Source organism: Anolis carolinensis, unplaced genomic scaffold (genome assembly GCF_035594765.1).
Source record: "Anolis carolinensis isolate JA03-04 unplaced genomic scaffold, rAnoCar3.1.pri scaffold_8, whole genome shotgun sequence".
Classification (NCBI taxonomy): Eukaryota; Metazoa; Chordata; class Lepidosauria; order Squamata; family Dactyloidae; genus Anolis; species Anolis carolinensis.
In genome coordinates, this window is record NW_026943819.1 from 6,399,168 (window position 1) to 6,411,529 (window position 12,362).

General features: G+C 42.0%; 1 protein-coding gene across 7 annotated transcripts in view; it reads left to right on the forward strand.

The window, feature by feature from the left end:
- Positions 1-1,423: 1,423 nt before the first annotated feature.
- zmat4 (zinc finger matrin-type 4) overlaps positions 1,424-12,362 on the forward strand; it is a 221,977-nt gene continuing 211,038 nt past the window's right edge. For 3 of the 7 annotated variants that reach the window (XM_062960817.1, XM_062960824.1, XM_062960823.1), the window contains exon 1: positions 9,347-9,592. The gene's annotated coding sequence lies outside the window, so the exon portion shown is untranslated. Of the gene's footprint in view, positions 1,445-9,344; positions 9,593-12,362 lie in introns of those variants that run through there. The other 4 variants (XM_062960821.1, XM_062960818.1, XM_062960816.1 and 1 more) reach the window with 4 other exon arrangements.

Consider the following 12,362-nt stretch of genomic DNA (forward strand, 5'->3'; position numbering starts at 1 on the left):
CCAGAACTTTGTCAGTCTGGATTCGGAAGTCCCACAGTATCTTTGCGTGCTCATTTTCCAATACTTTTGCAGGTTTGTGATCCCACCAGTTCTTTACTGCTGGGAGGTGGTACTTGAGGCATAAGTTCCAATGAATCATTTGGGCCACATAGTTGTGCCTCTGTTTGTAGTCTGTCTGTGCAATTTTCTTACAGCAGCTGAGGATATGATCCATGGTTTCGTCGGTTTCCTTGTACAGTCTGCATTTTGGGTCATCAGCTGATTTTTCGATCTTGGCCTTAATTGCCTTTGTCCTGATGTCTTGCTCCTGGGCTGCAAGGATCAGGCCTTCTGTCTCCTTCTTCAGGGTCCCATTTATGAGCCAGAGCCAGGTCTTTTTTATTATTATTTATTATTTATTATTTATTTAATTTATTTATTTAATATTTATTATTATCATCATCATCATCATCATCTTTGTCTTTATGGGTTTGCAGCTGTGTGGCCATTTTTTTTTTGGCAAATTGTATGTGGGGTATCCAATGACACTCACAATGGGTCTGAGTGGGGTGGAGTCCTTGTGGATTTTTGGGAGTCCAGACAAAAGTGGAATGGAATCAGGGATGGGGAAAATAGTTGAAGCTGTAGCACGGCTCTCATAGCCACAGGCCAATATACATGGTTTCACTTATACACGGTTCCACTCACTTGCTTAGGATTTCCTGTACAAATTGCTCCTTCTTTTCATTACCTTCATTCGTTCATCCCATTGAAAATCACAAATATTATCCACTCTTTTACATATCCATGCAAAATCATCTTAAGAGGACAAAAAGCTTTCAGTGATTCATTTACTGGGCCGAGCTGTGGCGCAGCTGGTTAGTAGCCAGCTGCAGTAAATCACTACTTACCAAGAGGTCATGAGTTCGAAGCCTGGTCGGATTGAGTGCCCAAACGTTAAATATCCCCAGCTCGTTGTTTGCCTAAGCAACCCAAAAAAGACAGTTGCATCTGTCAAGTAGGAAATTTAGGGACCACTTATGCGGGGAGGCTAATTTAACTAATTTATGTCACCATAAAAAAAACTGTCCAGCAGCATGCCAGAAGATGAGGAATTACTCCATTAAGGACTCGGTGTCACAGTGGATGATGAAGCCTGGTTTTCCTAACCCCCATTTTTAACCATTTCCCATAAGATTTCCTTTCTCCACGCTCAATGTAAGGAGTTTCTCTAGTATTTATTATTATTATTATATGCTTATTTATTGGAATATTTACCAAAGCAGCTCTGGAAAGGCATGCATTATTCTGTGCAAAGGAGATGCTTAAGAATTCTTCAAACAGAGGGCAGCGTTATTAGTGTTTTCTCCTTCCCACGCAAAACAGGCTCTTCGGCGTCTCTAAACCAGGAGGCATCAATCTGGATCCAAGGACTTGTTCCCAGAGAAAGCTGTTTACTCCACTCGTAAGTTGCTTGATCATCAATGCATTCCTTTTGATAGCACAATACATTGCCTTCCTTTTTTTGCTTTGCAAATGGTGATTACATTAGAGCGCTGAAAGATATTAGAGCATGCTTTCTCTCTCTTCTCCTTTTTTTAAAATAAAGGGATCACAGATTAAGAGCTTTTCGGGTCTCGATACTAGAATGAACGTCGATGGGCAAGAGGACTCTTCTCATGGTTTGAAGCTGCTTGTTTGCATGGATGCAGGGAAATGGGTTTTATGAAAAGTCCTTCAATGCAGAGGACTTTTTATCTGGTGATGTTCAGCTTCTCAAGATTCAAAGCCATCCATTTTTGGGGGATGCCATTTGGATCAGGTGGAATCTCTGAATAGAAGCCTAAGGTCTTTTGCTGCCTGAGTCCAAGGACAGCTCTGCACAAAGAAGAGTTAAAGTGGTTTACATTAAAAGCATTTCAATACAAGTGACAATTATATATAACACTTGCTGTGCCCGGCCACGCATTGCTGTGGCGAAGTATGGTGGTATGGGAAATAAAGTACAGTAGAGTCTCACTTATCCAAGCCTCGCTTATCCAAGCTTCTGGATTATCCAAGTTATTTTCAATAGGTACCGCTTCTATGGGAAGGTAGCAATGCTCCATGCAGTCATGCCAGCAACATGACCAAGGAGGTGTCTATGGACAACGCCGGCTCTTCAGCTTAGAAATGGAGATGAGCACCAACCCTCAGAGTCAGACTTGACTAGACTTAATGTCAAGGGTAAACCTTTACCTTTACTAACATAAGGAGGTTCTTCCTAACGTTTAGGTGGAATTGTTTTTCTTGCAACCTGAAGAGCGATCAGATATTTTTTTGCCTGTGACTGCAAATGCCAAATCTGTGGCGTCGGATCATCTCGTTCCTCCTTTGTGGCCGATCCCCTCAGCTTCATGTGGAAACCCTTTTCGAGACAGATACGCCTGTCTGTTTCCTTTATTTTTTAAAAAGTCTCGTAGTGGGAACGATGAAATTTCACGAGGTGCTCAGAAAACCTCATGAGAAGGCCAGGAATCAGATATTATTATTCATTTATTTCGTTATATGTTACAACTCACCGGGGGTCCCCGGAAGCCCAAGGCTGCACTTAGAAAAACAAAAAACACCATTCATTTAATCTAATGTGGTAAAGGATATATACTGTATATACTCGAGTATAAGCCTAGTTTTTCAGCCCTTTTTTTAAGACTGAAAAAGCCCCCCTCGGCTTATACTCGGGTGAGGGTCTGGTTGGCTTATATTTGGGTCAGCTTATACTCGAGAATATATGGTACATTTATTATTTTTCTCTATTATTATTGGTATTATTACATTTATTATTTTTCTCTATTATTGTTGCTACTATTACATTTATTTTACTCTATTTTTATTATTATTAATACATTTATTATTTCACTCTGATCTATTTTATCATCATTATTATTATTACTGCATTTATTATTTTACCCTGTTTATTATTACATGTATTATTTTCCTGTATTTATTATTATTATTATTACATGTATTATTTTACTCTATTATTATTAAAAGAATACATAAGCACATTTGCATTGAAGATCAGAATAATGATTTGATCAGAGTTGGAGTTACCTTATCTTAAATTTGAGCTTTATGTAAATATTCAAAAACATTCAACCTACTGATGCCTCAATTAATGTAATTTTATTGGTATCTATTTTTATTTCTGAAATTTACCACCCTCGGCTTATACTGGAGTCAATGTTTTCCCAGTTTTTTTGTGGTAAAATTAGGTGTCTCGGCTTATATTCGGGTCGGCTTATACTCGAGTATACAGTAGAGTCCCACTTATCCAACACTCGCTTATCCAACGTTCTGGATTATCCAACGCATTTTTGTAGTCCATGTTTTCAATACATTGTGATATTTTGGTGCTAAATTCGTAAATACAGTAATTATTACATAGCATTACTACTTATTGAAATACTTTTTCTGTCAAATTTGTTATATAACATGATATTTTGGTGCTTAATTTGTAAAATCATAACCTAATTTGGTGCTTAATAGGCTTTTCCTTAATCTCTCCTTATTATCCAAGATATTCGCTTATCAAAGCTTCTGCCGGCCCGTTTAGCTTGGATAAGTGAGACTCTACTGTATCTATTTTTATTTCTGAAATTTACCATCCTTGGCTTATACTGGAGTCAATATTTTCCCAGTTTTTTTGTGGTAAAAGTAGGTGTCTCGGCTTATATTCAGGTCGGCTTATACTCGAGTATATACGGTATTTAGCCAAAAGATCCCATCGTACATATATCGTTGCCACTAAATGCCTGACAAAGTGCAAAAAAAAATCTTGTTTGTATTATTGCTTCAGGGTGAAAGTGGAGGTTCACTCTTTCATTGATCTTGGATAGTAATGTTATTTATTGATCGTCTTGAATGAGTTCTTCCTACTTTGAGCTGGTACTGATTTGTAAGGCAGGCCTTCCCAAACCGAATTCTATTTCTTTCCATCTATTATTCTCTTTTAAAAATAGTATCTGTGCCTTCTATTTGAGAGATGCCTTTAATAAGGCTGTGCCTTTGTGTGAGGTTGGAGAGAGTCAGAGAAGGGCAGGCGCATAACCCGTAACATCAAGGCCTGCGTGCACACTATGACCGCACCAAAGGGCACCAAAGCACCCCATGCCCTTTGCCCACTTGCACACCGAGGTTCTCAAGGTATGTTTTGAACCACTGACAACCCTATTAGAGGGCAATTTGGTTTCTAAAATATGTCTCAAATCAAAGGAGCCCTGTCTGGCCTTTCAAGTCTGTGGGAGATGAACGGCTGGAAAGGAAACTAATACGGTCTCCGAGAGGAAGAGTTTGAACCTGAAATAGCTGGGATATCGAGATAGGAGAAAGTCATGCTTTCAAATTCTCTTTCAGTTCCCAGTGTGCATATTTACGAGGGTTGAATGAAAAGTAATGCCTCCACCTTCGTTACTTGGGTTTGGATGGGAATATTTTAAATAATCAAATGCAGAAATAATCCATAGAATGTGCTCTTTAACTACCACTATTCACTTTTCCAGGAGTCCCGGTGGCGAAGTGCGTTAAAGCACTGAGCTGGAGACCGAAAGGTCCCAGGTTCAAACCCCGGGAGCGGCATGAGCAGCCGCTGTTAGCTCCAGCTCCTGCCCATCTAGCAGTTCGAAAACATGATGCCAATGTGAGTAGATCAATAGGTACCGCTCCGGCGGGAAGGTAACGGCGCTCCATGCAGTCATGCCGGCCACATGACCTTGGAGATGTCTACGGACAACGCCGGCTCTTCGGCTTAGAAATGGAGATGAGCACCAACCCTCCAGAGTCAGACATGACTGGACTTAACGTCAGGGGAAACCTTTACCTTTATTCACTTTTCCACATCATCACCAGACAATTGGATACATTTCTGCCAACAATGAACACGTTTTCTGAAGCCGTCATGGAAGAAGTCGACACTCTGTTTCCGCAACCGGCATCTCACAGGACCCATATTGCACAGACCTTCCGATAGCCAAGCAAAGCAATAATGTGACCCACACGTTCTTGTGAAATGCCGATTATGCTTGAAATTTATCTCTGAGTGATACAACGATCGTCCTGAATCAATCTGTTGACCTTTTGCTTGTGAAACTCTGCTGTTACAGGACGTCCAACTCTTTGTTTGGCACGCAAGTCAGATGTTCCCACCTCAACATCTTTAAACTTACTCGCCCAACTATGCACAGGACTCACATCAACACAATCCCCATAAACAACGTGCATTCTCTGATTAATCTCCTTTGAGGTGACACCTTCTGTTGTCAAGAATTCAGTGACTGCACGTTGCTTGAGTTGCATTGACCAACCGTCTGCTCAGGGTTCCATACTTCGCACATTAACAACACAACCGTTCAATGCTAAGGCTTCCCCGTTTGCGCAGGGTTCCATACTTCGCACATTAACAACACAACCGTTCAATGCTAAGGCTTCCCCGTTTGCGCAGGGTTCCATACTTCGCACATTAACAACACAACCGTTCAATGCTAAGGCTTCCCCGTTTGCGCAGGGTTCCATACTTCGCACATTAACAACACAACCGTTCAATGCTAAGGCTTCCCCATCTGCGCAGGGTTCCATACTTCGCACATTAACAACACAACCGTTCAATGCTAAGGCTTCCCCGTCTGCGCAGGGTTCCATACTTTGCACTTTAACAACACAACCGTTCAATGCTAAGGCTTCCCCGTCTACACAGAGTTCCATACTTCGCACATTAACAACACAACCGTTCAATGCTAAGGCTTCCCCATCTGCGCAGGGTTCCATACTTCGCACATTAACAACACAACCGTTCAATGCTAAGGCTTCCCCGTCTGCGCAGGGTTCCATACTTTGCACTTTAACAACACAACCGTTCAATGCTAAGGCTTCCCCGTCTACACAGAGTTCCATACTTCGCACTTTAACAACACAACCGTTCAATGCTAAGGCTTCCCCGTTTGCGCAGGGTTCCATACTTCGCACTTTAACAACACAACTGTTCAATGCTAAGGCTTCCTGCCAAATGGAACTGTAGAGGAGAGTCTACTGAACAAGCCAGGACCTGCCACAGACCAGGACTGCCCTCTGTTGAGGAGTTACGAAGGTGGAGGCATTACTTTTCATTCAACCCTCGTATTCCTGTTTCAAGCATAGGGAAGAAATTCAAAAATTCCATGCTGGAAGAAATTGAAACAGACAGATCCATCCAGTTTTATAAACTTTTAACAACAAATATAGGTTTTTAAATTTTTCTCACCTAACCTTTTAAGACACTCACGCAAACCAAACAACAGTCACCAGGCATTGCATTCATCCCACTATAATTATATGAACAGCGAAGGAATGGAGTCTAATGCAGTATGATTTCTTTGCGAAGTTGCAAAGAAACCATCCGCCCGGATTTCCATCAAAAAGGGGTGCAGCGACACTGTCGAAGCAATGCAGTTTGACACCACTTTAGCTTGCAAGACTCAATGCTATAGAATCATGGGATTTGTAGTTTGCAGTGTTTGGCAGAGAGGGCTCAAGACATCGTAAAACTACAAATCCCAGGATTCCATAGCATTGAGACATAGCATTGTGAACTGCATCATGGCGAAACAATCAGGGCCTGCTAACACCTTCCAACAAAGGATTCCTCCAGGCAGGAAGCAGCCAGGCTTTGAAACTGCAAGGCTATTCAGTGCTAATCAAGCTGCCAACTACAACATTCACACTTACCTCCAGCAGACAAGAGTTCTTCCTCCCACCCACAATGCTATACTAATAATATATTGGATATGTACATATAATATTGATAATATTATAATGTAATACGATATAATAATAATACACTATTATAATTCTATATTTATATTACATATAATATTACTAATAATATTGCAATATAGTTGTATAGTGCAATATAGTAATTTATAATGCTTATTTTGTGCTATACTAATAATATATTGTCTGCACATATAACTTGTAAGCCGCCCTGAGTCCCCTTCAGGGTGAGAAGGGTGGGATATAAATGTTGATAATAATAATAATGAAATAATAATAATTTGCAATAATCCACTACAAAACCAAGCCTTTCCTACCTATTTTGAGGAGGTCCACCTTCTGTAGGTTTATTAATTTATTAATAATAATAAATAAATATTAATAATATTTATTAATTTATTATTAATATTTTATTAATGATATTATTTTGTAATACAATAGAATACTAATAATACAATATAATAATATTAATTATATATTATATATTACTTGTAATATTACTTTTAATATTACAATATATTTATATAGTAAAAGGTAAAGGTTTCCCCTGACGTTAAGTCCAGTCGTGACCCACTCTGGGGGTTGGTGCTCATCTCCATTTCTAAGCTGAAGAGCCGGCGTTGTCTGTAGACACCTCCAAGGTCATGCAGCCGGCATGACTGCATGGAGCGCCGTTACCTTCCCGCAGGAGCGGTACCTATTGATCTACTCACATTGGCATGTTTTCGAACTGCTAGGTGGGCAGAAGCTGGAGCTAACAGCGGGCGCTCACTCTGCTCCCGGGATTTGAACCTGGGACCTTTTGGTCCGCAAGTTCAACAGCTCAGTGCTTTAACACACTTCGCCACCGGGACTCCATCTTAAATTTGAGCTTTATGTAAATAATATTCAAAAACATTTAACTACTGATGCCTCAATTAATGTAATTTTATTGGATGGGGTTTTCTTGGCAAAATTGTTTCAGAAAAAAATTACCTTTGTCTTCTTCTGAGGCTGAGAAAGCATGACGTGCTCAAGGGCACGTAAAGATTTCCTTGCAAGAGTGAAGATTCGAACACTAACCTCTAGAGTTGTAGACTAATGTTTAAATCACAACACAACGCTGGTTGTCTGTACAAACAAATAGTAAAGGTCAAGGTTTCCCCTGACGTTAAGTCCAATCGTGACCGACTCTGGGGGTTGGTGCTCATCTCCATTTCTAAGCCGAAGAGCCGGCGTTGTCCATAGACACCTCCAAGGTCGTGTGGCCAATGGCATGACTGCCTGGAGTGCCGTGACCTTCCTGCCGGAGCGGTACCTATTGATCTACTCACATTTGCATGTTTTCGAACTGCTAGGTTGGTAGGAGCTGGGGCTAGCAGTGGGCGCTCATTCCGCTCCCAGGATTTGAACCTGGGACCTTTTGGTCCACAACTTCAGCAGCTCAGCGTTTTAACACACTGTGCCACCACGCGCTCGTGTAGAAACAAATACAGGTTGCAAATTTCAAGCTGGATACTAGTACAGTAGAATCTCACTTATCCAACATTCGCTTATCCAACATTCTGGATTATCCAATACATTTTTGTAGTCAATGTTTTCAATACATCATGATATTTTGGTGCTAAATTCCTAAATACAGTAGTTACTACATAGCATTACTGAGTATTGAACTACTTTTTCTGTCAAATTCGTTGTATAACATGATGTTTTGGTGCTTAATTTGTAAAATCATAGCCTAATTTGATGTTTAATAGGCTTTTCCTTAATTCCTCCTTATTATCCAACATATTTGCTTATCCAACATTCTGCCGGCCTGTTTATATTGGATAAGTGAGACTCTACTGTACATGGAAATCTCTAGCTATCTACCCTGTTTCCCCAAAAATAAGACCTAGTAGAAGTTTTGCTGAATTGCTAAATATAAAACCTCCCCCAAAAGTAAGACCTAGCGAAGTTTTTGTTTGGAAGCATGCCCGGCATCTGCCAAACAGAACACCAGAGTATGCAGGATTGGTAAATGTACATACCAGTTGTACATGGAAATAATGGTAGTAACAAGAAATAGTCTGGTTATGCTGGTTTGTGATGACAACTACTATACAATATATAATAAATGTTTATTTTTTTTGTCCAACAATAAATGTGAATTCTTCTTCATGGAAAAATAAGACATCCCCTGAAAATAAGACCTAGCACATCTTTGGGAGCAAAAATTAATATAAGACACTGTCTTATTTTCGGGGAAACACGGTATATGTATATAGGGTTTGCAAAGACTTGCAAACATATGAGGGGGAAATTCATATATAAAATTAATGTATATAGATAGATAGATACCGATATAAAGGATATCCCTGGCCTTTTGCCTCTAAATAGCCTCTGTGTTCTGTATGAGAACATAGAGAACATATTAGAGCATTTTTCCTCCTGTTGTGCCAGTCTCAGTCGGAGAACTCAGTCCTAGACACCAGTTGGCACACCTTGCCATCCGAAGCCTGCCTGGAGTGTGCATGATTCTCCCCCTTTCCCTTCATGCGCTTGAGCATAACAGCAGCAGCTAAAGAGCGAGAGAGAGGAAGGCTGCGTTGGAGCCAGGACCGGCTGAGCATCACAAGCGCAGCCCACCAATCGCAGGGCCCAGGAGGTGGAGCGTGAGTGCCAGCAAATAATTCCTAAATGCATTTCCAGCCCAGTTGGTCTCGGCTGCTGGAAGATCTGGACGCAAGGAGTGAAAGCGAGGCACGACGGATGACAGCAAGCGCCCGGCATCCATCCGCTGAGCATCCCTATAGCCCATCTTCCCTGGGTTGCCTTGGGCAGTTTCTGTTGCATTTTCTCCCGGCAAAAGGTACCACCATCTGGATTTTATCCTACCACCTGTCTCTGCGTCGCCGGGGAAAAGTTTTATTAGGGAGATCAATGCCGTGCCCAAATCTGGCTCTGGGTTTTTGGGGTATGGTGATGCGTCGGAGGAGGGAGGCAAAGCATGTGGGTTGCTCTCATATTTGCTTCTCTTTTTACAATCATGCCAACTGTGTTGCTTTTGAGACATCCCTGGCAAACTTTAAGGTGGGGATGATGTGGGCTGGTTGCATCAGGGCCTTTGAAAAACAGTGGCAAGTTACTCCAAGGCTGAGCGTTTGCGTTGTTTGTGCGAGCGGAAGAGCTTTGCATCATTGCCAAGCCTGGTCATCCCTGTCGAGCCTCTAGAAGTAAATCTGTTTAGACTGGGAAGATGTGCATTGTTTTCCCCCCATACATCATGCGCCGAACACAATCCTTTGTTTTGTGCCCAGCACTTTCAAAAAAGGAGCGTGCACGGTTCCATAGATTTCCAAAACCTCGACCCCAGCTTCAGTGTATGTGAAGTTTCTCCAGAATATTGCAGATATTTGCAGGGCAGTGCTGGTATGAATCAACAGCGCGGTCAGGTTTGTAAAGTGTGTCAAGGAACTTTAAATCCAGGGAGAAAGAGGCCTTGAGAAAGATCGTTGTTGGTCCTTTCAACAGTTGGGTGGAAGTGGAAGGAGAGTGGATTTGGCTAAGCTCAGCTTCCTATATGCTTTGCTTCTTTTATGTAGTTGTTAAATGAGATGGTTCTTCTATTAATGGCAACCAATCTTGCTTCTGCACCTGAATCCTGTTACCATGTGTCTTGGGTGTGGAACAGGCTGCTTTGCTTCTTTTGGAACATCCAAACTTTAATCTACTTCTATACTGAACTATGGGTTCCCGGTGGCACAGCAGGTTGAACTGCTGAGCTGCTAAACTTGCTGACGTGGGAGAGCTCCCACTGTTAGCCCCAGCTTCTGCTAAGCTAGCAGTTCGAAAACATGCAAATGTGAGTAGATCAATAGGTACCACTCCGGCAGGAAGGTAAAGGCGCACCATGCAGTCATGTCAGTGGCCGCATAACCTTGGAGGTGTCTACGGACAACACCGGCTCTTCATCTTAGAAATGGAGATGAGCACCAACCCCCAGAGTCAGACACGACTGGACTTAACGTCAGGGGAAAACTTTTACCTTTTTAATATTGAAAAATCCCTAACCAGGTAACAGCGCTCCATGCAGTCATACCGGCTACATGACGTTGGAGGTGTCTACGGACAACGCCGGCTCTTCGGCTTAGAAATGGAGATGAACACCAACTCCCAGAGTCAGACACGACTGGACTTACCGTCAGGGGAAAACTTTTACCTTTTTAATATTGAAAAATCCCTTACCAGGTAATGGCGCTCCATGCAGTCATACTGGCCACATGACCTTGGAGGTGTCTACGGACAACGCCGGCTCTTTGGCTTAGAAATGGAGATGAGCACCAACCCCCAGAGTCAGACACGACTGGACTTAACACCAGGGGAAAACTTTTACCTTTTTAATATTGAAAAATCCCTAACCAGGTAACGGCGCTCCATGCAGTCATACTGGCCACATGACCTTGGAGGTGTCTATGGACAACGCCGGTTCTTCGGCTTAGAAATGGAAATGAGCACCAACCCCCAGAGTCAGACACGGTTAGACTTAATGGCAGGGGAAAACCTTTACCTACTATATTGAACTATAATCCAGCACACCTGATTCCGACGACCTAGAAGTGGGCCATTGGTTACAACTAGCTGGCAGTTTCACTGATGCAATGGTTTCCTTTGGACTAGTGCAGTTAGTCTTGTATATAAAACACGAATCCACAATAGGATTGCAACATTTTTACTAGCCTTGCTTGTGTGACTTTCAAAGGATCGGATACATAGAAAATGCATCCATCATGGGGGAAATGTTTGCTCCCGACTTAGTCCCATGCTAGGAAAAACAGTGCCAGCCAAATTGGACTCATGCTGTTTTCAAAAAGCAAGTCCAAAAAGATAAACAAGAAGCTGGCAACCTGATCTGTGTGACTGCCCAGCTCTTGGTAAGATGAAACCTGAGGTTTCGATCACCTCGTCTGTCTCCAAGGATTAAAAACCAAGAGGTAGCTTCACACGAAATTATTGTATTTTCTAGTGTATAAGACTATTTTAAAACTCAGGGAAATCTTCTCAAAAGTCGGAGGTCGTCTTATATGGCGGGTATCGTCTTATAGGGTGGGTGCTGACATTTCCGAGCCGGACTGGAGAATCTGGGAGCTCAAAAACTGCTGTGGCCGCATCCTGTGAAGCAGCGTAGGTGCGCATGTGTGAGATCTGAACGGCAGAGAAGGAGGTACGGTAATAGGATACAAGAGCGGGCCAGATAGGCATGTTTGCGCTACCGCTCTGATAGATTTTTATTTGGTGTGCATTGGAAGAGGGGTAGTCTTATATGGCGAGTATATCCCAAACTCTATATTTTAACTGGAAAAGTTGTAGGTCGTCTTATACGCCCAGTGGTCTTATGCGCCAGAAAATACAGTACTTCCAGTGCACCTGAGCCTCTGTTGCACAGTTGAGTACAAGGGGGAACCTTATTAATGTGTGACAAAAAGTACCTGTTTTAAGTTGGTCCCTAAATTTCTAACCAGTATAGGTCATAATTTCAAGCTGCAGCTCCATCATGGCTTTAAAACCTCCTAGATCAGTGATGGCCAACCTATGACACGCGTGTCAGCACTAACACGCCTAGCTATTTTTGCTGACACGCT